Source organism: Otolemur garnettii, unplaced genomic scaffold, assembly GCF_000181295.1.
Source record: "Otolemur garnettii isolate 467f Iridium unplaced genomic scaffold, OtoGar3 scaffold00015, whole genome shotgun sequence".
Lineage (NCBI taxonomy): Eukaryota > Metazoa > Chordata > Mammalia > Primates > Galagidae > Otolemur > Otolemur garnettii.
Window position 1 is genome coordinate 19,640,614 of NW_003852410.1, and position 27,550 is coordinate 19,668,163.

The 27,550-nt window shown below is 37.9% G+C and overlaps 1 protein-coding gene and 1 pseudogene across 2 annotated transcripts in view; both read left to right on the forward strand.

Moving 5' to 3' along the window:
• The window catches only part of SUCLG2 (succinate-CoA ligase GDP-forming beta subunit), a 342,595-nt gene that overhangs the window by 87,455 nt on the left and 227,590 nt on the right, over window positions 1-27,550 (forward strand). The gene's annotated exons all lie outside the window — the stretch shown is intronic.
• On the forward strand, window positions 2,992-4,200 carry LOC100949854 (annotated as a pseudogene).

Here is a 27,550-nt window from a genome sequence, read left to right on the forward strand (position 1 = left end):
GATAGCCTCTTAAATTGGCTAGATAAGAATAAGAGTTTTATGGAGGGAAGGACCCCGCAGGCCTGGCTTTGGGATGGACAGCTTTCAAGAGAGCAGGCTGCCAGGAAGAAAACTGGATGGCGGCAAGAGACCTTTGTGGTTCTATTGTGTTTAAAAGTACAACTAACCCAACACCCAGCATGTAGAATTTATTAAATGAATGTTCAAGAAAAAAAAAAAAGATGGAGAGAATGTGGATATATTAAAATACAATATACATTACTATGTGCTTTTTATAATATTAAATTTATGCTGTTTATTTGTTTGAGGAACTTACAACCAGTCATCTTAACCAAAGGTAGACATGTGATTTTGCAGTGGTGGGAATTAAAAAATGTTATCTGATGACCAAATCAGAGAAGGGAGGATACAAAATAAGCCTTGGTCTTCCACCCTTATCCCTTCTCAGTAAACTTTCGTCATCTGGTTAGTGATGGTTTTTGAAGTACAGATTTGACACTTTCCTCTTAGCTTCTTTAAGATGAAGACCTAAAGAAGGCATCCTTCCCTGTGGATTTCGGCCTTTAGGTCTTTGGGTAAATGGAGATTAGATTTCATTGTTTATTTAGCAAGATAAAATTGAATGAGAAAGTATGTATATACTATTTGGCATAATGATGGTCTAGGTAAGAATGTGGATGCCCCTTTGTTGTGGAGCTGTACCTGGCCATCTGGAGATAGATGATGTGGATATACGTAACTTAAGCATGACTTTTAACTTCTCAGGAAGTACTATTTGTTCATTTCATGCTCAGCATTGGGTCTTTTATGACTCTTCTTTAGTTTTCTGATATTAATTTATGAGTCTTCTTTAGTTTTCTGATATTAATTTATGATTCTTTTCTCAATAGCTTAGTTTTATGACAAAATGAACTTTTAACTGTCCTAGGTGAGCTCAAGTCTTTACTTATGCCTTTTAGTTATGTCAGGTCAACCTACAGAGTTGTTTACACCAGCTGGTTAATCCATTTTGACTTTTTAGAAAATTTTACATTACTGTTTTGTTATTGATAGTGAATGTTTATTTGCGGATTTGGTTAACGATTCTCAGGGAGAATTAGCAATGTTCAAGTTGTAAGTCAAGTGAACCTGTAGTATTTTCTGCCTTCCTAACTTGTGTGCTTTTCCCCTCCATCCCAGTTGGTTTGAGATAATTTTATTTAGTTGGCAGAGTGGAAGTAACTCTCAGCTGAAATTCTCGAAATCAACAGTTGGGAGAAATGTGGCACTCAGTAAGTTTTTCTTTGGGAAGGTTTCTATTTTCTTTAAGATAATCTTCATCTTACACAGCAGAGAAATTTTCTCAAGCAGAGGGTGTTCTTGACATTTCCCCAAACTGTTGCAGATCCTCAAGATTGCTCTGGGGATTTAAATATGTTTATCTAAATTCATCTATTTGCTATTTAAAGAGGAAAATGTTTCAACACATTTGTGAATGGGAAATACTTCTGAAAACTCTGTTCAATTCTGGATCAGGAAAATTTCCCAAGTCTGTCATCCTCCCTGCCCATTAAAAAGTGTGCAGATTATTTGCTGGACCACATGAAATATTTTTGTGTTTTGCTTTATATAAACCATAGCTTGGCATACTTTGTCTCTTCCTCTAAAGAGAGTCTCTAAGCTGTAAAGGAACAAGAAAGATCCCTGCAGCCTCCTTGAAGATAAGACTTGCAGTTTCCTGAGGAGACATGTTTACCTCCGTTCATTCTTTGCTACTTTGTTGATTGGTGTATAATTCTTACTTAAGCTCCCAGTAGTTGTCATGTCCATATATGCTCTGCTGTTGAAACAGCAAGGAAACACATCTTTTCTAATACATCCAGTTGTATGGAAAGCCAGGGTACAAAGGACGGAACTGTCAGTGGAGGTAGAGTCCCAGTCAAGCCCTCTCTGTGGATGAACCTACATTTCAAGTAAGTGCCCATCCAGTTGCTCTACATCTGCCCTTCAGAGATCCAGAGAACAGCCTCTCAGAATCCACTAGATAGTTTGCTTTCTGTCATTCATTTTCTTCAAATTTGTGTTGATAAAATTGAGGTCTTTTTAATTCTTCAGTTCAAGGTTAGTAGCCTGAATTTGATAATTTCCCAAGAATGCATGCTTTATACTTTGATGCCGTCTCATGGATTTCCTGGCTGGTTTTCTTTCTTTCTTTTTTAATATATATTATTTTTTAAATAACTTTATAGAGATGAGGTTTACATATCATTAAATTTGCCCATTTCAAATATATAGTTCAATGATTTTAAATAAATTTATTGAATTATACAACTGTCACCATAAATTAGGTGTTAGGACATTTTCACTCCCACTCCCATAAGATCCCTAATGCCTATTTGATGTTAATTCCCATTCTCACCCACAGCCTCAGGTAACCCCTAATTTTACTTCTGTCTCTAAATTTGCCCTTTCTGGATGTTTCATATTGATAGTATCATGTGATATGATTTTTTTTTAAATGTGTCTGGCTTCTTTCTCTTAGCATAGTGTTTTTAGTTTTATCTGTGGCTTAGCATATGTTGGAGTACTTTCCTTTTATGGCTGAGTAGTATTCCATGGTATGGACATGCCACATTTGGTCTAACGTATTCATCAGTTGGTGAACATTGAGATTGTTTCTACTTTTGGTCTTTTATTAATAATGTACTGTGATTATCCATGTAAGATTTTTTGTGGACATATGCTTTCATTTCTCTCAGGTATATACCTAGGATTAGAATATACCTGGGTCATATTTTAACTCTGTTTAACTTTTTGGGAAACTGCCAAACTGTTTTCTAAAGTACCTATAACCATTTTATAATACATTTCATATCAGTAATGTGTAATGGTTCCTATTTTATCACATCTTCACCAACTTTTGTTTTCTGTTTAATTATAGCTATTCTAGTAGGATGATACCTCTTTGTGGTTTTAATCTGTCTTTTCCTACTGACAAATGGTATTGAGCATCTTTTTATATACTTATTAGCTATTATCACTCTTAGGTGAATTGTCTTTTGCACATTTTTTGACTGAGCTTTTTCTCATTATTAAGTTGTAAGAGTTATTTATAAGTTCTGGAGTGTTGGTGCCTGCTGTGGGCACCCCATCTCAGGGCAAATAAAACCAGCCGGGACACGGATTGAAGGTACGAGCCTGCAAGAGGTGGGCTTCACATAAGTGCAGCGAGAGCCCTGAGCAACCCCTGTCATGGCCTTTTATTGAAGCATTATACAACAGGTGTAAGGGCCTATGTACTGAGCTACGTGCTTAATGACCACTAAGTGGCTCTTCTCTTTTCCCAGCGTAGGGACATGAGTGTCCCTGGGCTGTGGGCCCCAGATGGGCTCCTCACAGGGCCACCCAACAGTCTGGAGGCCGGGGAGCCAACACCGGGTTTAAGAGACACTTCTCCAGATGCAGGGTTAATAGAGGACTTGCCTATAGAAGACAAAGCTATGGAGCAACTGGCAGAAGGATTGCTTTCTCATTATTTGCCAGATCTGCAGAGATTGAAACAAGCTCTCCAAGAACTCACACAGAACCAAGTTGTATTATTAGACACACTGGAACAAGAAATTTCAGAGATTGAAACAAGCTCTCCGAGAACTCACACAGAACCAAGTTGTATTATTAGACACACTGGAACAAGAAATTTCAGAGATTGAAACAAGCTCTCCAAGAACTCACACAGAACCAAGTTGTATTATTAGACACATTGGAACAAAATTTAAAGAATGTCATTCTATGTTGGATATTAACGCTTTCTTCACAGAAGCTGAATATTATCATGCCAAATTGTTGAATATAAGAAAAGAGATGCTAATGCTTCATGAAAAAAACATCAAAGTTAAAAAAAAGAGCCCTTCAACTGCAGCAGAAGAGGCAGAAAGAAGAGTTGGAAAGGGAGCAGCAACGAGAGAAGGAATTTGAACAAGAAAAGCAGTTAACTGCCAGACCAGCTAAAAGGACATGAAAAGTTGTATTTGTGTGTTTTCTTCTCCATTCAATATTTGGATTAAGACAACTTAAATGTGTAGACTAAAGTTGAGGTAGTGCCTTATACCATGATTATGGTTTCTCCATATCTTCATTTGAGACATTCAAAAGCCTTCTTTCTAACCAGCATGCTCCATGTCACTTGGTTTTGATATTTGATATTTTAAAATTCATTATTATTTGGCCTCATTTATAATCTACAAAACAGTTTGTTACAAGTCTAGTGTTTTAAAATTAGTATAATTTTTTAGCTTCTTAATCAATGTAGATTTCAGTTTCCATTTCTGATTTTGTGAAATAACTTGCCTTTCTGGCAAAACAATGCTGAATTTTGGTAATTTGTCTTCTCATTGCTTAGTTAAGAAATGCCAACTATATAATCACGTATGCCCCTGGAAAAGAGGTAGGGTAAGCCTTTGTAAAAAGTGCATGCACGGGATGTTATAGCTCTTCAGACATGATTTATGTAAAGTAAGATGCCAGGTAGATTCTACTAACCATATTCTCTCTCTGTTTAGTGTTATTGCTACTTCTGTACCTTTTGGGTTCAAAGTATTATAGATTACATCTATTCCTAAAGTTTGATAAGCTCACTCAAATGAGCTTATATATTTATAATACTTAGCAAGAGTCATCACACACTGAGATACAGCTTCTGTGCTTTTAAAAAGTTCATAAAGTGGAATGATATGTATCCACTACCCACTTAAAGATAGGAATGGGGAAAATTAGTAAATAGCTTCACAAAAGAGACAGCATAAGATCCTTAGTGTTTTCTAGAATTTTTTCCTGATGTTTTATGTAGGAACTTAATTATGTGAAGAAAATAGTATGAAGTTTCATTGTTTAAAATCGAGAACATATTATTCACTGTTTTAGTATTGTTCAATATCCAACTGGTCTCCTATTACGTAGGGGCTGTACAGAACCTATGAAGGTGTATGATGAGAATATGTATCTTTTATAACTTGTATTACATTTTTGGCAAGCTGGAATCACTACCTCTGATCACATATCAGGTTAATGGTAGAGAAAACATTAGATTTGAGTGGTAAGAGCTAGAAGATTTAAATAGTTTGTTCAAAAGAGCATTTTCATTCTTTAATGAATGAATTATGATGTCACAATTCACTTACTTTGACCTTATATTTAAGAATTTAAATATATTTTATTTGAAAAGGCTAGGTGTTGCCCTCAAACACTTGCTGAAACTGCCCAAGGCGTGATATATTCGGGCTTCCAGGACAGTGGTCATGTAAATTGCTGAATGTACTCATTTACACTCTGAGAAAGGCAAGTGTTGTTTCTCAAAGTGGTTTTAGACCAACTGCAATAGTTGTTTAAAAGCTGGTTTCTGAACTTACTCTAAATTTACTGAAGCATACCTGGATTTTTTGTTTGTTTTTCTTTATTTTTAAAGTTTCCCACAGTGATTCCCACAGAATCAGTGATTCTGATGTACCTTAAAAGTTGAGAACCATAGGTTTAACAGTTTAAGTCAGGTTTTCCCACACTAAACTGCATAGTAATATCACCTGGGAACTTAAAACAAAAATTCAGACATTCTGGATTTGTGGTCATTAGATAAGATGTGGAGCCCATGTATTTTTTAAGGAACTCCCCAGATAATCTCCATATAAGGGCACCCTTGTATAGACTATCTAAAAATTTATATTTATAAGCAATAAAATAGCTTAAAAGCTACCCAATAACTTGGGATTAATCTTAGGAAATAAATTCTGAACTGCTTTTTTGTTTGTTTGTTTGTTTATTTTCATTTTATTAAATCATAGTTGTGTACATTAATACTATCATGGGGTAGTGTGTGTTATTACCATATACAATTTGAAATACTTTGATCCAATTGGCCAACATAGCCTTCATATCATTCTCATAGTTGTTGTGTTAAGACATTTATATTCCACGTTTAGAAAGACTCACATGTACCCTTATAGGATAAATCATAGTCATGATCCCAGCAATCACCCTCCCTCCACTCATCCTCCCCACAAACCTACTCTCCCTCTCCCCTTTCCCCGTCTTCTTGGGCTAAAATTGGGTTATAGCTTTCTTATGATAGCTAAAAATTAGTTTCATAATAGGGTTGAGTACGTTGGATACTTTTTCTTCCATTCTTGAGATACTTTGCTAAGAAGAATATTTTCCAGCTCTATCCATGTAAACATGGAGGTAAAGTCTCCATCTTTCTTAATGGCTGCATAGTATTCCATGGTGTACATACACCACAATTTATTGATCCATTCATGGGTAGATGGGTACTTGGGCTTCTTCCATGACTTAGCAATTAAGAATTGGGCTGCAATAAACATTCTGGTACAAATATCTGTATTATAGTGTGTTTTTTTGGTCTTCTCGATATATACCTAGCAGAAGAATTATAGGATCAAATGGCAGATCAATTTTTAGTTCTCTAAGTGTTCTCCAGATGACTTTCCAAAATGGATGTATTAGTTTGCAATCCTACCAGCAGTGTAGAAATGTTCCCTTTTCTCAACAACCATGCCAGCATCTGTGATTTTGTGATATGGACTAATATTACTGGTGTTAGATGATATCTCAAAGTAGTTTTGATTTGCATTTCTCTGATGATGAAGGATGGTGAACATTTTTTCATATATCTGTAGGCCATGCATCTGTCTTCTTCAGAGAAATTTCTCTTCAAGTCCCTTGCCCACCCTAAGAGGGGATCACTTGTTCTCTTCTTGCTAATACATTTGAGTTGTCTGTGGATTCAGGTTATTAAACTTTTGTCGGATACATAACCAGGAAATATCTTTTCCCATTCTGAGGGTTGTCTACTTGCTTTTCTTACTGTGTCCTTGGCTGTGCAGAAACTTTTTAATTTGAGGAGGTTCCAGTAGTGTATTTTTGATATTGCTTCAATTGCCCAGGGGGGTCTTCCTCATAAAATATTCGCCCAGGCTACTTTCTTCAAGAGTTTTCCCTATACTTTCTTCTAGTATTTTTATAGTTTCATGTCTTAAATTTAAATCTTTAATCCAGTGAGAGTCTATCTTAGTTAGTGGTGACAGGTGTGGATCCAATTTCAGTCTTCTGCAGTTCGCCAGCCAATTCATCCAGCACCATTTGTTAAATAGGGAATCTTTTCTCCACTCAGTGTTTTTAATTGGCTTGTCAAAGATCATATAGCATAAGTAGCTGGGTTCATCTCTTGGTTCTCTATTCTGTTCCATACATCTACCTCTCTGTTTTTGTGCTAGTACCATGCTGTCTCGATCACTATGAATTTATAGTATAGTCTGATGTCTAGTAGGAAGATTCCTCCTGCTTTGTTTTTGTTGCTGAGTAATGTCTTGGCTATTCAAGGTTTTTTCTGACTCCATATAAAACGAAGTATTATTTTTTTCGAGATTTTTAAAATATGACAATGGAACTTTAATTGGGATTGAATTAGGTAGTATAGACATTTTAACAATGTTAATTCTTCCCAGCCATGAGCATGGTATGTTTTTCCATTTGTTAATATTTTCAGCTATTTCTTTTCTCAGAGTTTCATAGTTCTCTTTATAGAGATCTTTCACGTCCTTTGTTAGGTAAACTCCCAAGTATTTTGACACTACTGTGAATGGAATAGAGTTCTTGACTATTTTTTTCAGCTTAACTATTGTTGATGTATATAAAGGCTACTGACTTATGGGTGTTGATTTTGTAACCTGAGATGCTGCTGTATTCCTTGATCACTTCTAAGAGTTTTGCTGTAGAGTCCCTGGTATTTTCCAGGTATACAATCATGTCATCTGCGAAAGGTGAAATTTGATCTCTTCTGATCCTATGTGAATATCCTTGATTGCCTTTTCTTCCCTAATTGCGATGGCTAAAACTTCCATTACAATGTTAAAGAGCAATGGAGACAATGGGCAACCTTGCCTGGTTCCTGATCTGAGTGAAAATGATTTCAATTTAGTTCCATTCAATACAATATTGGCTGTGGGTTTGCTGTAGATGGCCTCTATCAATTTGAGAAAAGTCCCTTCTATGTCTATTTTCTTAAGTGTTTTAATCATGAATGGATGCTGGATATTTTCAAAAGCTTTTTCTGCATCAATTGAGAGAATCATATGTCTTTGTTTTTTAATTTGTTAGTCTGGTGAATTATATTTATAGATTTATGTATATTGAACCATCCTTGAGATCCTGGGATAAAACTCGCTTGGTCGTGGTGTAGAATTTGTTTGATGTGTTGCTGGATTCTGTTGGTTAGGATCTTGTTGAATATTTTCTCATCCGTCTTCATTAGTGATATTGGTCTGTAATTTTCTTTTCTTGTTGGGTCTTTTCCTGGTTTGGGTATCAAGGTGATGTTTGCTTCATAGAATGTGTTGGGTAGTATTCAGTCTTTTTCTGTATTTTGGAAAAGGTTAAGTAGTATAGGTATTAGTTCCTCTTTAAAAGTTTGGTAGAATTCTGATGTGAAGCCATCTGGTCTTGGGCTTTTCTTTTTAGGAAGATTTTGTATAGTTGCTGCTATTTCAGAGCTTGATATAGGCCTGTTCAACATTTCCACTTGGTTCTGACTCTTAGACGAAGGCATGCTTCCAAGTATTGGTTGATTGCCTTCAGATTTTCATATTTCTGAGAGTAAAGTTTCTTGTAGTATTCATGAAGGATTTTTTGAATTTCTGAGGGGTCTGTTATAGTTTCATCTTTACCATTTCTCATTGATGAAATTAGAGATTTAACTTTTTTTTTCTTGGTTAGGTTTATCAATTTTATTGACTTTTTCAAAAAACCAACTCTTTGATTTGTTAATCTGTTGTATAATCCTTTTGTTTTCAATTTCATTTAATTCTGCTCTAATTTTGGTTATTTCTTTTCTTCTGCTGGGTTTTGGATTGGACTGTTCTTCTTTTTCCAGTTGCTTGAGGTGTCCCATTAAGTTGTTAACTTCCTCTCTTTCCATTTTCTTGAGGAAGGCTTGCAGTGCAATAAATTTCCCTCTTAGAACTGCCTTTGCAGTATCCCATAGGTTCTGATAACTCGTCTCTTCATTATTGTTTTGTTCCAAAAATTTGGTAATTTCCTTCTTGATCTCGTGTCTGACCCAACTATCTTTGAGCATAAGGTTATTTATTTTCCACATTTTTGTTTGGGTCTGAGGATTACTGTTGTTACTGAGTTCAACTTTTATTCCATGGTGGTCTGAGAAGATGCATGGAATAATTTCTATTCCTTTAAATTTGCTGAGGTTAGACTTGTGACCTAAGATGTGGTCAATTTTTGAGTATGTTCCGTGGGCTGATGAATAAAATGTGTACTCAGTTTTATTAGGGTGAAATGTTCTGTAGATGTCTGTTAAATCCAAATGCTAAATGGTTAAGTTTAAATCCAAAATTTCTTTGCTAAGCTTCTTGTTGGAGAATCTATCCAGCCCTGCCAAAGGAGTATTAAAATCTCTGACTATGATGGAGCTGGGAGTAATCAGGTTGCTCATGTCTGTTAGAGTGTCTCTTATAAATTGAGGTGCATTCTGGTTGGGTGCATAAATATTGATAATTGAAGTCTCATCATATTGAGTATTACCCTCAACAAATATAAAGGAACCATCCTTATCCTTGCTTACTTTTGTTGGTTGAAAGCCTATTGTATCTGCAAATAAAATTGCAACACCTGCTTTTTTCTGCTTTCCATTTGCCTGGAATATAGATGACCATCCCATCACCATGAGTCTATGCTTGTCTTTCAAAGTAAGGTGAGATTCTTGTATGCAGCAGATATCTGTCCTGAGTTTTTGTATCCAGTTGGCAAACCTGTGTCTTTTTAGAGGGCAATTTAAGCCATTCACATTGATTGAGAATATTGATAAGCCTGGTATACTTTTGAGTATCGAGTTTTTTGAAAGTCTAGTAGACATCTTTAATCCTTTTGCCACTGTGGAGATTAGAATTTGATCAAAATTTTCTGAGTGGGTTTATTCATGTGGTGGATGATTGCTCTAATCATTATGGCGGATAGGTCTGATAATATCTTGGAGGGCTGGTTTAGTTATGGCAAATTTCTTCAACGTGTGAATGTCATTAAAGTATTTAATTTCTCCATCATAAATGAAACTCAGTTTAGCTGGATACAGGATTCTGGATTGAAAGTTATTTTGTTTTAGGAGATTAAAGGTTGATGACTACCCTCTTGTAGCCTGAAAGGTTTCAGCAGAGAGATCTGCAGTCATTCTAATATTCTTCCCCTTGTAGGTTAAGGTTTTCTTGTGTCTAGCTGCTTTCAGAATTTTCTTTTTCATGTTAACTTTAGTGAAGTTGATTATGATATGCCTGGGGGATGTCTTGTTTGGGTTGAGTTGTGGTGGGGTTCTGAAACTGTCTGCTATCTGAATTTTAGAATCTCTTGACATGTCTGGAAAGTTCTCTTTCGTAATTTCATGAAGAAGAGCCTCAGTGTTTTGTAAAGCTACTTCGTTACCTTTAGGGAGGTATTCCTATAAGGCAAATACTAGTTTTCTTCAAATTATCCCAGAGCTCTCTGAGCGAGTGATCTGTTTTTGCTCTCCATTTGTCTTCATTTTTGCGTGCTTTGGCACATTCAAAATCTTTGTCTTCAGTGTCAGAGATCCTTTCTTCTGCCTGCTCCATTCTCTGACCAAGGGATTCAACCATGCTTTTCAGATCTTTGAGGGCTGCGACCTCTTGCTTCAGTGTGTCATAGTCTTTGGTCATTTTATCTTTGAAATCATTAAATTCTTTTTTTTTTTTTTTGAGACAGAGCCTCAAGCTGTCCCCCTGGGCAGAGTGCCGTGGCATCACAGCTCACAGCAACCTCCAACTCCTGGGCTCAAGTGAGTCTCCTGCCTCCACCTCCCAAGCAGCTGGGACCACAGGCGCCCGCTACAACGCCTGGCTATTTTTTGGTTGCAGCCGTCATTGTTGCCTGGCGGGTCCGGGCTGGATTCGACCCCGCCACCTTAGGTGTACGTGGCTGGTGCCTTAGCCGGTTGAGCTACAGGTGCCAAGCTGAAATCATTGAATTCTTGAGGCAGCTTTTGAATAATTTGAAATTCTAGTTCCCTCCTTTCCTCCATTCTGTTGATCTTATTCGCTATCCAGATTCTGAACTCGATTTCTGACAGCCATCTGTTTATGGAAGGGATCTTCAATTGCATCTGCCCCATCCTTCCTGGAGAGGGGGTTGATCTATTCTGGTTGTGCTGGTTACCAGAGATTTTCCGCTGATTCTGGCACATGCTGAATTTACACCTTTCAAAGACTGTCCTTAAAGCCATTCTGCCAGTGGTTTCTTCTGATAGTCTAGAGAGACAGGGTGTGTCTACCTGGAAAAGCCTCAGGAGTGTAAGGCTTATTGTTCCCCCTGCTGCAGTTGTTGCTCTTTGCCTTGGGTTAACACCGCTCCAGGGTCATTCCCTCTCAACTGGCCGTCCTCTCGCAGTTCTCAGACCGGGCCTGGAATGCCAGAGTCCTTGGGGGGCAGGGGAGCAACCTGCAGACAGCCGCACAGAGGATGTGCTGGCTGGCTGGATCAGTCCTCCATACATGCTGCCAGGGAGCCCCCAAGGAGTAGGGGCTAGCAACCGATGGTCAGCTGTGCTGGGCATGCGCTGGCTGGGTGGATCAGTCCTCAATGCGTGACACCAGGGAGCCCCCAGCAAGCCCCCAGGGAGTGGGGACAGTAGCCGGGCAGGTGGCTGGGCATGGGACGCTCTGGCTGGCGGGATTCAGTCCTGGGTGCATACCAGTAGCAAGCCCCTAGGGACCAGGGACAGCAGCTCAGCAGGCAGCCAGGCGCAGGGCATGCTGGCTGGTGGGATCAGTCTGCCCTGAGCATGCGTGGTTCAAGCAGTTCTCCCAGTGTATGACTGGGATAGGGCTTGGTCCTGCGGGGGGGGGGGGACGTTGCTCTTGGGTCTCCTCTCACTGACTCTCCAGGCAAGGGGGGAAGGGTGGACTGGAACTTCAAAATGGCAGTGCGAATGCCAGTTCCACTTTTCTGCTTGGGAGATGGTGTTCGGGGTCTCAGCAGGGTCCCTCCAGGGGAGTAGACCCCACTGTCAGTAGCTCTCACTTGTGGTGTGAGATAATAGGTCCTCAGTTTATTGGTTGCCTTTAGGAGACTCAGAGGAGCTGCTAAAGAGAAAACAAAGTAAAAGCACAACTTTCTTGGGGGAGGGGACGGACACTTTTCCTTAGGGCTGTATTATGTACCTGTAGATTGCTTTCTAGGAGTCGCCACTTGCCTCAGCAGAGGTGTCCTGCCAGTATCACTCTTGTCTCTTTGCTGGGCTCCCAGTCTTCGACTTTGGTGGGTGTTTTTTGGACTTTATCCTTCCCTCTGAACGAGAGCTTCTGTTGGAAACTGGTACCTGTCGGCCATCTTGCCCCTCACGGTCCTCAGCTGCTTTTGATATAGTCATATTTAAGACTTTACCCTAGCAGACAAGAAATAGATGCAGAATTCAGGTTAGTTAATTGAACTTTTAGGACCCATATTAAAATAAATGTATATTGAATGAACAGCAATGCATGTATACTTTTAGAATTATATTTAGTTTTGAAGACTTTTAAAAAATGTCTTCAAATGAATATATATTAGCAACTACTATTTTGAGGTCAGTTGTGAATTGGAAGTGCTGCTATCTTGGTAATTAAAATCTAAAACTTTAGCTGTATTTTAGTAACATAAAAATATATCTTACTGATTAAACCTAAATGGAACCCTGACAATTAGTCTTAACTGTATTTTTGCACAAAATAGTGAATTGGTATTTGGGAAGCTTCTGGTTTTTTGACTAAAAAAAATTGCCTTTGTTTTTAAACTACATCACATGTGCACTGCACTGAAATAATGGGAGTTTATTTTCTCTTTATTTTGCAGTAAGTTTCATGTAAACATACAGATGTTGAATGTAATATATAGATTGTGTCAGCAGTGAGTTTTTGGTTGGGTACAGTTTATATCACTTTGTACACCCATACACATTTGTTTCATTTTAAGCTTGTACAATGAGAACTACTTTTTACATATTTAAAATAAAGGTCTCTGAATTATCTGGAAAAAAAAAAAAGACCACTAAGTGTTCCTTCCCCAACTCCCAGCCTATTGCACCACAAATGTCCAAAGTATAATACCTGCTTGCTAAGGAGCTACTGATGTTATCTCATTAACACACGCAGTTGCTTGAGGGCTTGTCTCCAAGCTACAAAACATGTCCATGCTAGCTAGATTGTCTCCCTCCCAGTGCCTCCCACAAGAACCGATGGCGGCTTCTACAAGCCTGGTGCTTGGTCTCCTGCACTAAAGACATGTCTTTTATTGGATATGTATTTTGCAAATATTTTATCCCACTTTGTTGCTTGTCATTTCATTTTTCTGATGGTGCTATTTGAAGTGTAAAAGTTCCGAATTGTATCATAGTCCAACTTAGCAATTTTTCCTTTCTTGGACTTTTGATGTCTTATCTAAGAAAATATTTTTTACCTAATTCAGGTCTTAAAGATTTTCTCCTACATTTTCTTCTCAAAGTTTCTATTTTACCTCTTCAGTTTGTGAGCTATTTGGGATCCATTTTTGTGTATGGTGTGAGGTAAGAATCTAAGTTAAACTTTTTGCAATTCTTCCAGCACCATTTTTTGAACAGACTACTGGAGCAGCTTTCCATACTAAGTCAGAGATGAGAGATAAGAAGGCATGGAAGGGGATTTTGCACTGGTTGGTTGCTGGCTTTGAGAGTGGAAGATGGGGGGAGGGGCACCAGTCCAGGGATGTGGGTGGCCTCAGCTATGGAACAACCCTCAATTGAGTTAGCAGGGAAACAGGGATCTTAGTACTACACTCCCAGGAACTGAATTCTGTTAGTCACCTACATGAATTAGGACACAGATTCTCCCTCAAGCCTCCAGAAAGGAGCACAGCCCTTCCAAAACTGACCTTTAGAAGTCTAAGATGATACATCTGGGTTTAGTTGCTAAATTTGTGGAAATTTGTTATGGCAGCAATCAAATCTAATGTAAGTTAGTACCACACTAACATAGTAACTGTTAACTTTATAAGTTTTGAAATTAGGAAGTGGAAAGTCTTCCAGCTTTCTTCTCCTTTTTCAAGATCATCTCAGTAGTTCTGGGTATTTTGCATTCCCCTAAACATTGTAGGATCTGTTTATCAATTTTTGTAGATAAACATGCTGGAATTTTGATTAAAGTTGGTGTTCCTGCTGTTGGTTAATTTTAGGAATTTGCCATCTTAACCGTAATGAGACTTCCAGTTTATGGACATGAAATGTTGGTTTATCTAGATCTTCTTCCGTTTCTACCAACAATATGTTGTAGTTTTTAAGTGTGTAAATCTTTCATTTCTTTTGTTAAATTTATCTCTAAGTATTTTATTATTTTTCATGCCATTATGAATGGAATTATGCTCATATAATTTCATTTGGAGATTCTTAATTTCTTACATGTATAGAGAAATATAATTGATTTATGTATCTTTGATCTTCCTGTGTCCTTGCTTTTCTTATTTATTCATGTTAATAGTTTTTAAAATTGGTTCCTTAACATTTTCTACATACAGGATTACATAGTCTGCAAACAGATAAGTTTACTTTTTTTGAACCCCCCAGTCTGAGTGTCTTTTCTTTCTCCACCTTGCCTGCTTTCGCTGGCTTGAACCCCCAGTACTATGTTAAGCAAAATTGGTAAGAGAATACTTCCTTACCTGTCTTCTGTTTTAAGGGAGAAGCATTAATTCTTTTCCTCTAAGTACGGCATTTGTTGTATTCCTGGCTATTTTTACCTGGAGTTTGTGGTGTGTAAGATGAAGAACAGCTTTCTCCTGGGAAGAATCTAACCTGGTCTTACATTCTGTGTCTCATCATTCATTAAAACTGGAAGGGTGTATTTTTCTTTGTTCAAAGTATAGCTGTAAACCAAGTTTTTTTTCTCTTATTGATACATAATATTCTACATATTTATCGGGTACCTGTGAGTGTTTTTTTTTATGCAGAGACTGCAGTGATCGAGTCTCAGGGCATATGAGGTATCCATCACCTTGAGTATTTATCATTTTTATCTGTTGGTTGGTAACATCTCAGGTCCTCTTTTCTAGCTGCTTTGCAATATACGATACATTGTTGCTAACTGTAGTCACCCTAGTTGGCTATGGAATATTAGAACTTATTTTTTCTATCTTGCTATATATAAAGTAGGATGACACATAGATGGGGCAGAGCTTGGGAGTCTGCATGAAGATCTTTTCCCTGCAGAGTCACAGTACATTGCCCTTCTGGCATTGGTGTGTGTTGACACATCAGAGTATTACCAGCCAGGGAAGCTCGTCCCACTCTCAGTATCGGGGTTTTTCTTGGTGCTCCACCATGCAGGCATGGTGGAGTGATGGGTTGCTTCTGTGTGTGGTTGATCTCAACCTCTGGTACCCAAAGCCCTCACCTATCATCACATGGTTGGTTGTTCTGGGTGTACCTAGCCCCAAAATTGAGATTGTTAGGTATAGTTGACCCCACCGTAGTAGTTTTTGCCCTAAACAAAGCCATTTTCATCAGGTTACTTCCCAGAAGTTTAGAGTGAAAGCCAGAGTATTCTTTGGGCAAGACCAAGTACCTTTCTACACGATCCTGGAGGAAAGGAGCAAATGAGTATTTGCAGTGAAGTGTCGCGGATATTCCCTTAGCCAGTGGCAATTCAGGGGTAGTGTAAGTGGCAGGTATATTAGTCAGCCAGAGCTGCTATAACAAAATGCTACAGGCTTCTGAAAGCTAGATGTCCAAGATCAAGGTGTTGGTTTCATTCCGAGGCCTTTCTACTTGACTTCTTTCTCACTGTGGTTCCCTTCGTGCCGTGTCCTCTTCCAGCCTTTCTTCTGTGCACCTGTGTCCCTGGTGTCACTTCCTCTTCGTGTAAGGACATCAGTCATACTGGGTTAGGTCCCTCCCTAATGGGCTGACTGTAACTCAACACCTTTTTAAACATTCTGACTATGGTTACATGCTGAGGTACTGGGGTTTGAGGTTTCAGTATATGAGTCTGGGAGGTATGCAGTTCAGCCCATAGCATACTATCTTCCAGCTTCCCTAAGTTCATATCCCTCTGGCATGCAAAATACCATACACTCACTGAGTTCCAAACAGCTTCCAAAATCTTAATCCGTTCTAGCACCAACTGTGGTGCAAAATCTCAGCTACATTAGCCATGGGTGAAACTCTAGGTATAATAATACCCTGAGGCATAATTCCCCTCCGGCTGTGAACTTTATCTGCTTCCAAAAAAAGTGGGCAGGCCTGGGATAGATGTACTCAGATGTAAAAGAAGAAATAGGAAGGAAGAAAAAGATCATAGATTCCAAGCAAATCCAAAGTCTAGCAGGACGAATTCCAAATCCTCTTTGTTTCTGTGATGTGCTGTCTTCTAGGCCCACTAAGACCAAAGTCCAGTTTTCTGGGCTGGCTTGGGCATCAGCTGCAGCCCGAAGCAGGCTCTGAGTGGTAGCTTCACCTCTAAGGCTCCTGGAGAGAGTAGAAATGATTAGAAAGGGAAATAATAAATTCTGCTTGATCAGTCTTTCTAGATGGGGAGATATGTATCTACACAGATAATTGTAACAAACTACTAAATATTAAATTCCATGAGTGCCATAAAGATTATGTTCTAAGAATTTAGCAGTTTTAGTCTGGAATATCCTCAGGGATGTTTTGAGATATTTTGCTGGCTTGTATCTTGTAAGAAATTATTGAGTTAATGAATCACAAAATGAGAGAGTTAATATATTTGCTTTGGTAAACTTGAGACTTTCAGGATTCCAGGGAGGGTAGAACTGGATCATAATTGAAAAGCTCAACAATCTGATCATCTTTTTCTAAACATGTTTCTAATATGGTCTTAACTATAATAATTTCAGCTCTGTTTTAGGAATTATTTCATAGATAGCTCTAAATTTGTAATTTGTTCTTACTACTACTTACTATTTATTTTTTTAATTATTTTTATTTTTTAACTTTTTTTTTTTTTTCTTTTTGGCCAAGGCTGGGTTTGAACCCACCACCTCTGGCATATGGGACCAGTGCCCTACTCCTTTGAGCCACAGGTGCTGCCCCCAGTATTTAATTTTTTTAAAAGCTTGCTGCTCTAGGAAAAATGAGGCGAGATGATTTTAATGATTCAAAGTTTGTGTTCAGAAAAATACTTGTGCTTTTCTTTTAAAAGGAAGACACTTAAATTTTCCCTAAGACCAGGGTGGAAGGCATTCATTTTCTCATATTTTCTCTCTCATTTATCTCTTTCTATGATACTGTGAAATCTCAGGCTTACATAAGATCAAAGAATCATATTACTTTTTAGTCTTTTATTTATTTTTCGTCCTTTCCTTACTTTGCTACTTTGAAATCTATTTGATGCTTTCCCTTCAGAGTCATAGCCAGCGGGGTCTTGCCATGTGGCCCCAAACCATGCCCCTCACTCTGTTTTGTTTGCTGGATCATTTTGGATTCTCCTTATTCTGTTGCCTTTTGTGTAATATGAATACCCTTTTCTTTAGCACATTTATGCCCAACAATGAATTTTTCTTAAATTTAACACCAGTTCTTTGGCTGTCCTGGGCTCTCACACACAACAAAAGTCATTGCAGACAGGTCTCCATGGTGTCCTTGCTTTTACATTTGGTGGAGTTTAATTTGTGCAACTGTTCTTGAGAGAACTGATGAACACGTATCTTTATCCTTTGCTGAGGCAGCTGATAGGATTGTCATCTTCTTTTCTTTTCCCTCTTTCTCTTTTCAGAGTTAAGTACAATTCAATTAACTTTTCAGAGCTTTGGTTTTGAAAATATTTCACAAGAACAAAAACATGAATTTCTTTGTACATAAATAAAGAAGAGAATTTATGCTAGGGAATGAAGAGTCTTTTACTAAAAAATTGTCCCTCCTCTTTGGTTAACTAGGACAAAAATAAGTTTCGGGTTCTTTAAGCACAACAAGGATCAAAAGACAAAACTGATAGTCTAAACAGGGCAAAGTCTGACATTTTAATTAGGCTCTGTTTCTCTGGTGGACTTTTGCCATTTTCCAAATGAAATAAATTAGATATTGGAAGTATAGTTCTGCTGTATTAAAATATAGTCACCTTATTTTTACAAATATTTTAAAATATTCCCCCTTCTAAAGAATGTTAAACATATTACATTTATGATGTATAAAAACAGCAGAAATCCATAATTATAAAGGTAATTATTAATCTTTAATATCCTAGCTAATTATATCTTTGAAGGTTTATTTTATTCGTGATAGAAAGAAACATAGTGGCTCATCTTCTGGATATGTGTTTCTAATGAATAAAATGTAATTCAAAAAACAAAAGTTGGATGGCACCTGTGGCTCAAAGGAGTAGGGCGCCAGACCCATATACCATAGGTGGAGGGTTCAAACCCAGCCCTGGCCAAAAAAAAAACTGCAAAAAGAAAAAAAAAAGTCCATCACTGGAAGATAGTAGAAGAATTGTTACTTTGCTAAATCTACCATAAAATCTGTTGAGAAAATAAATTTTTTGCTTAGGAAAAAAGCATATATTATTTTTAGAATGTCTATATTAACTATCACAGTCGAATGAGTTGGAACTCTTTAAGTTGCAAGTATTTTTCTGCATGCAAACGTGTATGTGACTATTTTCATGTATTTTTATTTCATAAAATTGAGATTGAATACAGTTGTATGCTACCTTTTACATTAATATGGCATCTGAGAATTTTTCAATGTTAAATATTTCTCAAATGTCATTGCAATGATTATATCAAAGTTTATTATTTGGCAAATTTAACTTATTTAACAATTTTCCTCCTGTAATATTTTTGGATTGATTTCCTTACTCTCAATTTAAAACCTGAGAAGTAAAGAGATAATTTCATAAGGTCAAAGACAAATTAGAATGTTCACTATGTTCAGAGAACCGAAAAGTTCATCAAAAGGCTCATCAGTTGCCAGATGCCTGAGTATCTTACTGCAAGTGCTTATCCTTGAATGCAGAATCTTAAGTGGACAGCTGTGTGATTCCTTTCACTTTGCTGTGCTCTCTCTGATAAATTCTAGAGTAAAGTACATCTCAGTAAATCAAAGAAGAGGAAGGAATGATTTTTAGATATGGTAGGCAGCTGAGATGGACCAGAATTTTCCCTGCTTAAATTGGAAATGGACCATTTCCAATTTAAGCAGGAAACCTTGGAGTATTTTGAGTGACGGCTGCCCTGTAACGTTCAGTCCATCCTTTGTCACACATGCATTCAGCAGAACCATGTGGAGAGAGGCTGCAGGGTGCCAGGTACTGGGGGGGAGGGTGCTGGTGGTAAATCATAAATGAGACATGGTTCCTACGCTTGAGGAGCTCACAGCTTGAAGAGGGTGACAGATAACTAGTATATTGTGATAAATCTAATGGTGGAAATGTGGATTTTTGTGGGAAGGAGGGAGGTTATAGACTTTACCCAGAGAGTCAGGAAGGCTTCTCAGGGGCAGTGACTGTTCTCATACTGACGGATTATCAAGAGTATTTACCTGTAGTCAGTGTTCAGTGACCAGTGAGATGTGTTGCTTTTTTTTTAAGTATGGCATATTGTATTTTAATAGCTGTTATTGGATTACACAGTTGGGGTAAGTCTAAAATCACAAAATAACTGGTTTTCACAGGGATCGTCCCCAGAAAAAAGAAAAAACTACATTGTATTCAGTAGAATTATTACTAACTCTTCATAAATCAGGAGCTATATAGAGTATGACTAAGTCAAATGGTTTTACAGAATTATTTCTGGGGTGACTTTCCCCCAGTAGACATATGTATCCCCCAATAGAGTCTAGGACCTTATTGGTTTTATTTGCTTTCATTTTCCCCACACCTACCAGGGTATAAATGTATTTATGCCAAAATTCTACTTGTGGTAAGATTTGATTGATTCTGTTAGGTAGCAGAGTTACGCACCGCAGTTTGAAAACCTAATATATATTTTATTGTTTAAAAAAAAAAGAAGAAAAGAAGAGATACCAAAAAAGTGGAAGGAATAGAAATAGTATTAGAATACAAGGCATATTTTATTTTGACTAAAAAGGAAAAATGTTGCTGTAAGAGTCCAAATGGGCAGGATATCCTTATGTCCATTACTTTTTAAAAAACTTATGATACCTTTCTACTGCAATGCGAGGATTTCAAGATCTAAGGATTCTGTATAGATTCTAAAGTACAGATGAGGTGGGGGAGGTGAGGAGCAGTGGCTCACATCTGTAATCCTAGCACTCTGGGAGACCGAGATGGGTGGATTGCTTGAGCTTAGGAGTTTGAGACCAGCCTGAGCAACAGCAAGACCCCCAGCTCTACTAAAAATAGAAAAAAAAAAAAATAGCCGGACAGCCAGGCATTGTGATAGGCTCCTGTAGTCCCAGCTACTTGGGAGGTTGCGGCAAGAGGATTTCTTGAGCCTAGGAGTTTGAGGTTACAGTGAGCTATGACACCACAGCACTCTACCTACAGCAACAGAGTGTGACTCTTTCTCAAAAAATAGAAATAAAAAAATGGAAAAGTATAGAAGATTAAGGCAGGGATGCATAGTATCCATAGGAGAGGATTTCATTTAGTAACTGTTGCCCATTATGATGAATATAGGGATTAAAATTATAGCATATGGTTTCTACCCTGTTTCACTAATGTAGTATGCTATATTAGCATATTTCATTTCTTATTTTGGACTACTTTTCAGGTTGCTGACAATCAAAATAAATATGAAATAAAGATTGAAGTGAGTACTAGCACAAAAGGAAAAAATGCTAACAAGCCCTGTAAGTCAGCTCAATAAAGTGTGTGAGCTGGGATCCAGTGCTTTGGAGATGTTTCCAAGGGGAAGCTGTCCAAAGCACGGAGACTGTTTACTTCTGATGCTGGCAGCCTACTCTGTTTACCAAAGAAAAGAGTGAGTTAGATTACTCAAATTACATTGCTATTGCAGATACACTTCATTTTTCAAGAAGGAAGCATTATAATCTTTGAAATTTTTTTTCTCTTTATTCTCTCCCACATTTATTTCTTCACCAATGTTAATTAATTGGCAAAGGAGATATTTAGGGACACCTAATACTTTTCTTCTTTTCCAGTGTCTGCTAACAGTTCAAATGTAGGCCCTTTAAGAATTTTGATGAGTCCTGATCAGCTTAAAATGCACACTGTACATTGTGTTCTGTTCCTTGCCGTTTTTTTTGCTGAACAATATGTGTACCTTAGAGATCAGTGTATAGAGAATGTCTTCATTCTTTTCATACCGTTCACAGAATTCCAGTTTATGGATGCATTATGTTTACTTAAACATTGTAGCTGGTTTCACTTCCCCCACTGTTCTTAGTTTTTATCTTGAGCTGGCTGAGGACCTGATACCCAGGGACTGAGGAACAATAGAGCATTTAACAGATGGAGGGGCTTCTTCCCAATCAGTACAAAGCCCGGGATCTCCTTAGGATCCCATACTATTCTTCATTGTTCCTAGCAATTACAGTTCTGAAAAAATGATTCTTTAAAGCAATGATTTCTCTCTCTGGCTTTAGAGAACCCAAGGTATTTTTAGTCATTTCTTTTTTGTGGCTTTGGGAAATTTTCAGAGAATAAATTTAGCAAATTCAGTATGCGTATTATGTATTATTAATAAACTATAATAAAAATATATCAATTAAAAATAATAACTAAGTCTGGGTGTGGTGGCTCATGCCTGAATCCCTAGTACTTTCAGAGGCTAAGGCTGGAGGATGGCTTGAACCCAAGTGTTTGAGGGTATAGTGAGCTACAAGGAGGCCACCACACTCTAGCCTGCCAACATAGCAAGACCCTGTCTCTAAATCAGTCAGTCAGTCAGTCACTCAATATTATATACATTATAATTCTTAAGTTATAGTAAACATATAATCAACATATAATGTTATAGTAAACATATAATCACAAAGTATAGATTATATAGTTATGCATTTTAGAGATTATAGTATTAAAATATATATACTTTTCATCTTTATGTACATACTTATATTTCACTAAGATCTGTAAGACATTTTAGCCTTAATAATGATAACAATATTAATAGCAGTAATAATAGGAATCACTGCTTCCTGAGCACTTAACCATAGGCAGTGTATAAAAATCAAGTTATTTTAGTTTTTCAGCAAGGTGACAGAAATTGGCTTTTGCTCATGGAAGAAGAAACTGATGTTGAAAAAGTTTATGTGAGCTGCCTGGCTCTTGACCATTAACCGCCAAAATGCACTTTTATTACATAAAGTTTGGGGAATATGTTGCCAGAAAGAATGTAATTTGGGAACTTGGCTCTTAAGGTGCATTGAATGGGCAAGCATGATAGAATATCACCACGACTGAAGATCACTTAAGGAAGGGTTTACAGTGAAAATTCTCATGCTCTACTGGCCTACCTTGTGGGAGATGGCATGATGAGCCAGGTGATGGCTTTGAATATCTGCAGTTGCTCCTCATCCTCTCACTGACCTGTTCCCGTTCTAGGGGCAAAAATGCAAAAGGAGAGGGTCAGGGTGGCAAGAGGGATTGAAACCTCGGTGGGAACTGGCTGTTGGACTGGCCAAGCCTCTGATCTGAAGACCTCATGGATGACCGACCCATGAGTAGGGGAGAAATATTTTCAAATAATATATTTAAAAAACTCTCTACTGTAATGCAACCTAGCAACCACTAGATTTATTTGTAAGGGCTCTTCCCATAAGTATGTGTCACGTCTGTGCTTGTCTATAATTGTAAACAAATAGTGACAGGAGTACAGAAACCTAGGATACTCATGCTAATAATCAGAACCATTCAATTTCACCTATTCAAATAGGCGTCGTGGAAAAGTGAAAACTTTCCAAGAATTTCTTTAGGCATTTTCATGGAGGGGAGGGGCATAGCATGCGGAAAAAGGAGAAGCCAAGGGGGAATGATTAATTGGATGTTGAGAGGGGACTTGCTTGACCAAACATTTGTTTTTCCAAATATTTATTTGCACTGCATTTGGAGATATTCTTTTACTTTTCTAGCTAATTTTTGTTTGAATGGTTCTTTAGCAAAGTAGATAGGTTGCTGCAGTTGCTAAGCTTTGTGTTATTGTTTTGCCAGACAAGAGAGTATTGTTTTTTATAATGTTTAGGGACTTTTTATATTTACTTAGCATGAAATGCCACAAATAATGTCATCTTAATGTTGGCAATGTTTAGTTGAAAATGAATGCAGGAAAGCAAATGACATGAGAAAATCCACTTCACTTTCTTGGAGTACATAAGTGCCTACCAGCATGGGTTTATATAACTATAGTGTTTAGTGGCCATTAACCCTTTACTACAAAAAAAGTAGCACAGTGATTATTACAATACTTTGGCTCAGTGAAGTTTGTAGGAGTTACTAAAACAAAATGCAAGTAAGGGCCAGGTGCAGTGGCTCACACCTGTGATCCTAACACTCTGGGAGGTTGAGGCAGGTGGATTGCCTTGAGCTCACAGGTTTAAGACCAGCCTAAGCCAGAGCAAGACCCCCATCTCTGAAAATAGCACTGTGAAGGGTGCCTGTAGTCCCAGCTAGTTGGGAGGTTGAGGCAAGAGAATCTCTTGAGCCCAAGAGTTTGAGGTTGCTGTGAGCTATGATGTCACTGCAGTCTATAGAAGGTGATAAAACTGAGACTCTGTCTCAAAAACAACAACAACAACAACAAAGAACAAGTAGTCCTGGGAATAAGATAAACCTAATATACTACATGATTATGAAGATTATTTTGTCATTGCAAAAGAAAATGTTAGCTATCAAAGAGGATTTTTTATGTTGTCTAAGCATCTGGTCGTGTCACAAACCTAACACTGTAGACAAGCAAAGCATACAACCTGCTTAGTTTGTGTTTGTTGTGCTGTTTCTGTATTAACTTTGGGAGTGTGAGTCGGGGGGATAGGGCAGGGAGGGGAGTTTGTCTGTTTTGATTGATTGCTGCCACCTAAGACATCTTGAGGCCAGGCAGAAACTCCCCTGCTATAGTGATTTATAACTTTAAGGATGAGGAGAGTTTGCCATTTCTGGGATATGAAAGGGGAGACCTCGTGTGATGATGTGTGTATGCCGGAGTTCCTAGGAGGAAGCTCTAGAAAATCACCCAAGGTTTCCTGTGCTCCCAAAGGCTTGGGGTTAGGGTGTGGTGGGGAGAGCCGTGTGGGCATTGCACACTTACCTGCACGCCGATACCTGTTCCTTAGGCTTTACTTGCTTTATCTAATTGAGCCCTCACTGTAATGCTTGATCACCTTACTGGTTGTTCAGGAGACAAAATCCAGCTTAGAGAAGTCTCTTTCCCGAACCAGTGAATGGTGAAGTCAGGCCTTGAACCCACATCTCATGTTCTTTACTTGTGCCACATGGACTGGACTTGTTTCCTATAGCTGCCATACCCAAGTACCATGAACACTGGGCATTTATTCTCTCATGGTTCTGAAGACTGGAAGTCCCAGATCGGAGTGTTGGTATGGTTGGTCCTTCCTGAGGGCCATGAGGAAGAATCTGTTCCATGCCTCTTTTCAAACTTCTGGTAGTTTTTTGGCAATCTTTGACCTTCCTTGGCATGTAGAAGCATTGCCCTGATCTGTGCCTTCTTCCTTTTCACATGACTTTTCTTGAGGTGTGTCTGTGTCCACATTTCTCCTTTTCATAAAGACACTGTCTCATATTGGATTAAGGCCCATCCTAATAACCTCATCATCATGACCTACATCATCAATGACCAAATAGGATCACATTCTGACTTATTCTCTATTAGAACCTCAACAATTTGAATTTTGAGAAGGGGCAGTTCAACTCTAAATGTGAATTCAGTTTTACTTTCTCTTGTGGTATATGTTTACACACACATAGAAACACACACTTTTTAAAAAATATTTCATTTTTTAAGAGCAGTTTTAAGTTCACAGGGAAATAAAAGGAAGGGACAGAGTTCCCATGTATCTCCTATCCCTACATATGCCTGGTCACCCCATTATCAGCATGCTCCAGGAGAATGGTGCATTTGTTTCAATCTGTGAACTTCCATTGATACATAAGATCACATAGTTCACACTAGGTTTACTCTTGGTATTGTACATTTTTGGGTTTGGACAGATATATAATGGGACATGTGTACATTTACATAATACCTTATAGCAATATGCAGTGTTCAGTGTCATAAAAAACTTGTATGCCATTGTAATTTTTATTGCTGAAAGTTTTGATGTTGATGTCTCAGAATTGTACCTATGATAATTATTTTTTATAACAAAAAGACTTGCAGATGGTTTTCTCATTCATACTGGAATCTGAAGACACCTGTGGCCTCTTAGGCCTCCCTTCATAGTTTTTTCTGCCCCTCTTGCCCATGCATATTGGCCTTAGAATGGATCCATCCTAAAATATGAAATAATGGAGATTTAGTCATGTTTTCAGCCAAGCAGTTAAGGTATTCTCTAGAGTAGACCTACATTGTGATATTATTTGTTCCCACATAAATACTTGACAGATTTAGACTCAAGAATTGTAAAAGACAAATAAATCAAGGATTTTTATTTTCTGTCACGCTTCTTATCTTGAACAGTGTTTCCGTGTGTTTGATTTTATTTTTAAACCTTCCAGCTGATAAATCTGCCCAAAGAGAACCCTTGGGATTTGATGAAATTTTACCCTATAATACATGTGCACAGATCATCCTTCTAGTTAACACAATGGCCTGAGTTTGCAGAGAGAGTAATCCTTCCCCTGAGTTTGTAGAGAGAGTAATCCCTCCCCAGCTTAAAGCAACTACATCTAGACCTCCAGAAACATCACCTGCTTTTAGTGGGGCTACTTATTTTTCTTCTTGCCTTGCACAGATTGCCCTGGTGTTTCAGACATTGCTTTTTGGAAATGGGTCAGTAGGAAAGTTCTGTTACTAGAAATCATCCTTTCTGAAGGAAACAAACTATTCTTTTCAACTCAGCTCACTGATATGAAATAGAAACCCCAGCACTTTCTCATAGCTGCTGTAAGACATTACACCAGATCGGTAACGGTGAGGAATCAGATGTACTAAAAGCCAGGTGGGACCACAGTCCACAGCCAAGCCAGAGGCAAGAATATTCATACCACAAATGTGGAGAGTGGGGCATCTTCTTTCTAGAGAGCTACAGATGCTGTGAAAATTTCAATTTTCTTTGTGGCATTTAGACCGTATGATTTTTTTTTTTAGTGTCAAAGAATAGAAAATTAGTTTTAATTGTTACTTATGAGGCACCATATGGCTACTCTATAATTTTGGCTTCCCGTGGAGCTGCATGTGCATATGGAAAATGAAATTAATTGGAAATCACACCCTGAAATCTATTATTAAGTTAATATAGCTAACAGCTTGTGGGGTGTCCTCACACTCAGCATGATGTAATTGCACATAATAATAAGTAACTATAAACTCATATAACAGACAAGCCAGAATAAACAGAGGTCAAAGGGACAGGTTTTGGAAAGCAAGAGCATTAATAATAAATGTTGCAGCAGACATTTCAGTTCTTGCAGTCTGCAAGCTCAGGGTGGAGAAAAGAAGTTTAATCATATTCAGATGAATTAATCAGCAGTCTTGTGAATTTCACAGTCAGGGGACTGATTTTTATTTTGCAAACTAGTGTTATGCAGGCTAAGGTCACTCTTGGTAGAATTAGTGGCAACTGTTTGTCAGAGGTGCCCAAACGTAGCATCAAAATCTACTGTGGAATTCTTTTTTTTGTTTTTTAATTAAATCATAGCAGTGTACATTAATACTATTATGGGGTACAGTGTAGTGTTTCTGTATACAATTTGAAGTACTTTCATCCAACTAGTTAACATAGCCTTCATGTCTTTTTCTTAGTTATTGTGTTAAGACATTTATATTCTACCTTTAGAGAGATTCACATCTACTCTTATAGGATGAACCATAAGCGTGATCCCACTAATCACCCTCCCGCTTTTACTCCCCTCCTTCTCCCCATATTCCTGGGCTAAAATTGGGATATAGCTTTCCTATGAAAGCTATAAATTAGTGTCACAGTAGGGCTGAGTACATTGGATACTTTTTCTTCCATTCTTGGGATACTTTGCTAAGAAGAATATTTTCCACTTCCATCCATGTAAACATGAAGGAGGTAAAGTCTCCATCTTTCTTAATGGCTGCATAATATTCCATGTTGTACGTATACCACAATTTATTGATCCATTTGTGGATCAATGGGCTCTTGAACTTCTTCCATGACCTAGCAATTGTGAATAGGGCTGCAGTGAACATTCTGATACAAATATCTTTATTGTAGTGTGATTTTTGGTCTTCTGGATATATACCAGAAATATATAGGTCTTCTGGATATATACCAGAGGAAATATAGGATCAAATGGCAGGTCTATTTTTAGTTCTTTACGTGTTCTCCAGATGTATTTCCAAAAGGAACGTATTAGTTTGCAATCCCACCAGCAGTGTAGAAGTGTTCTCTTTTCTC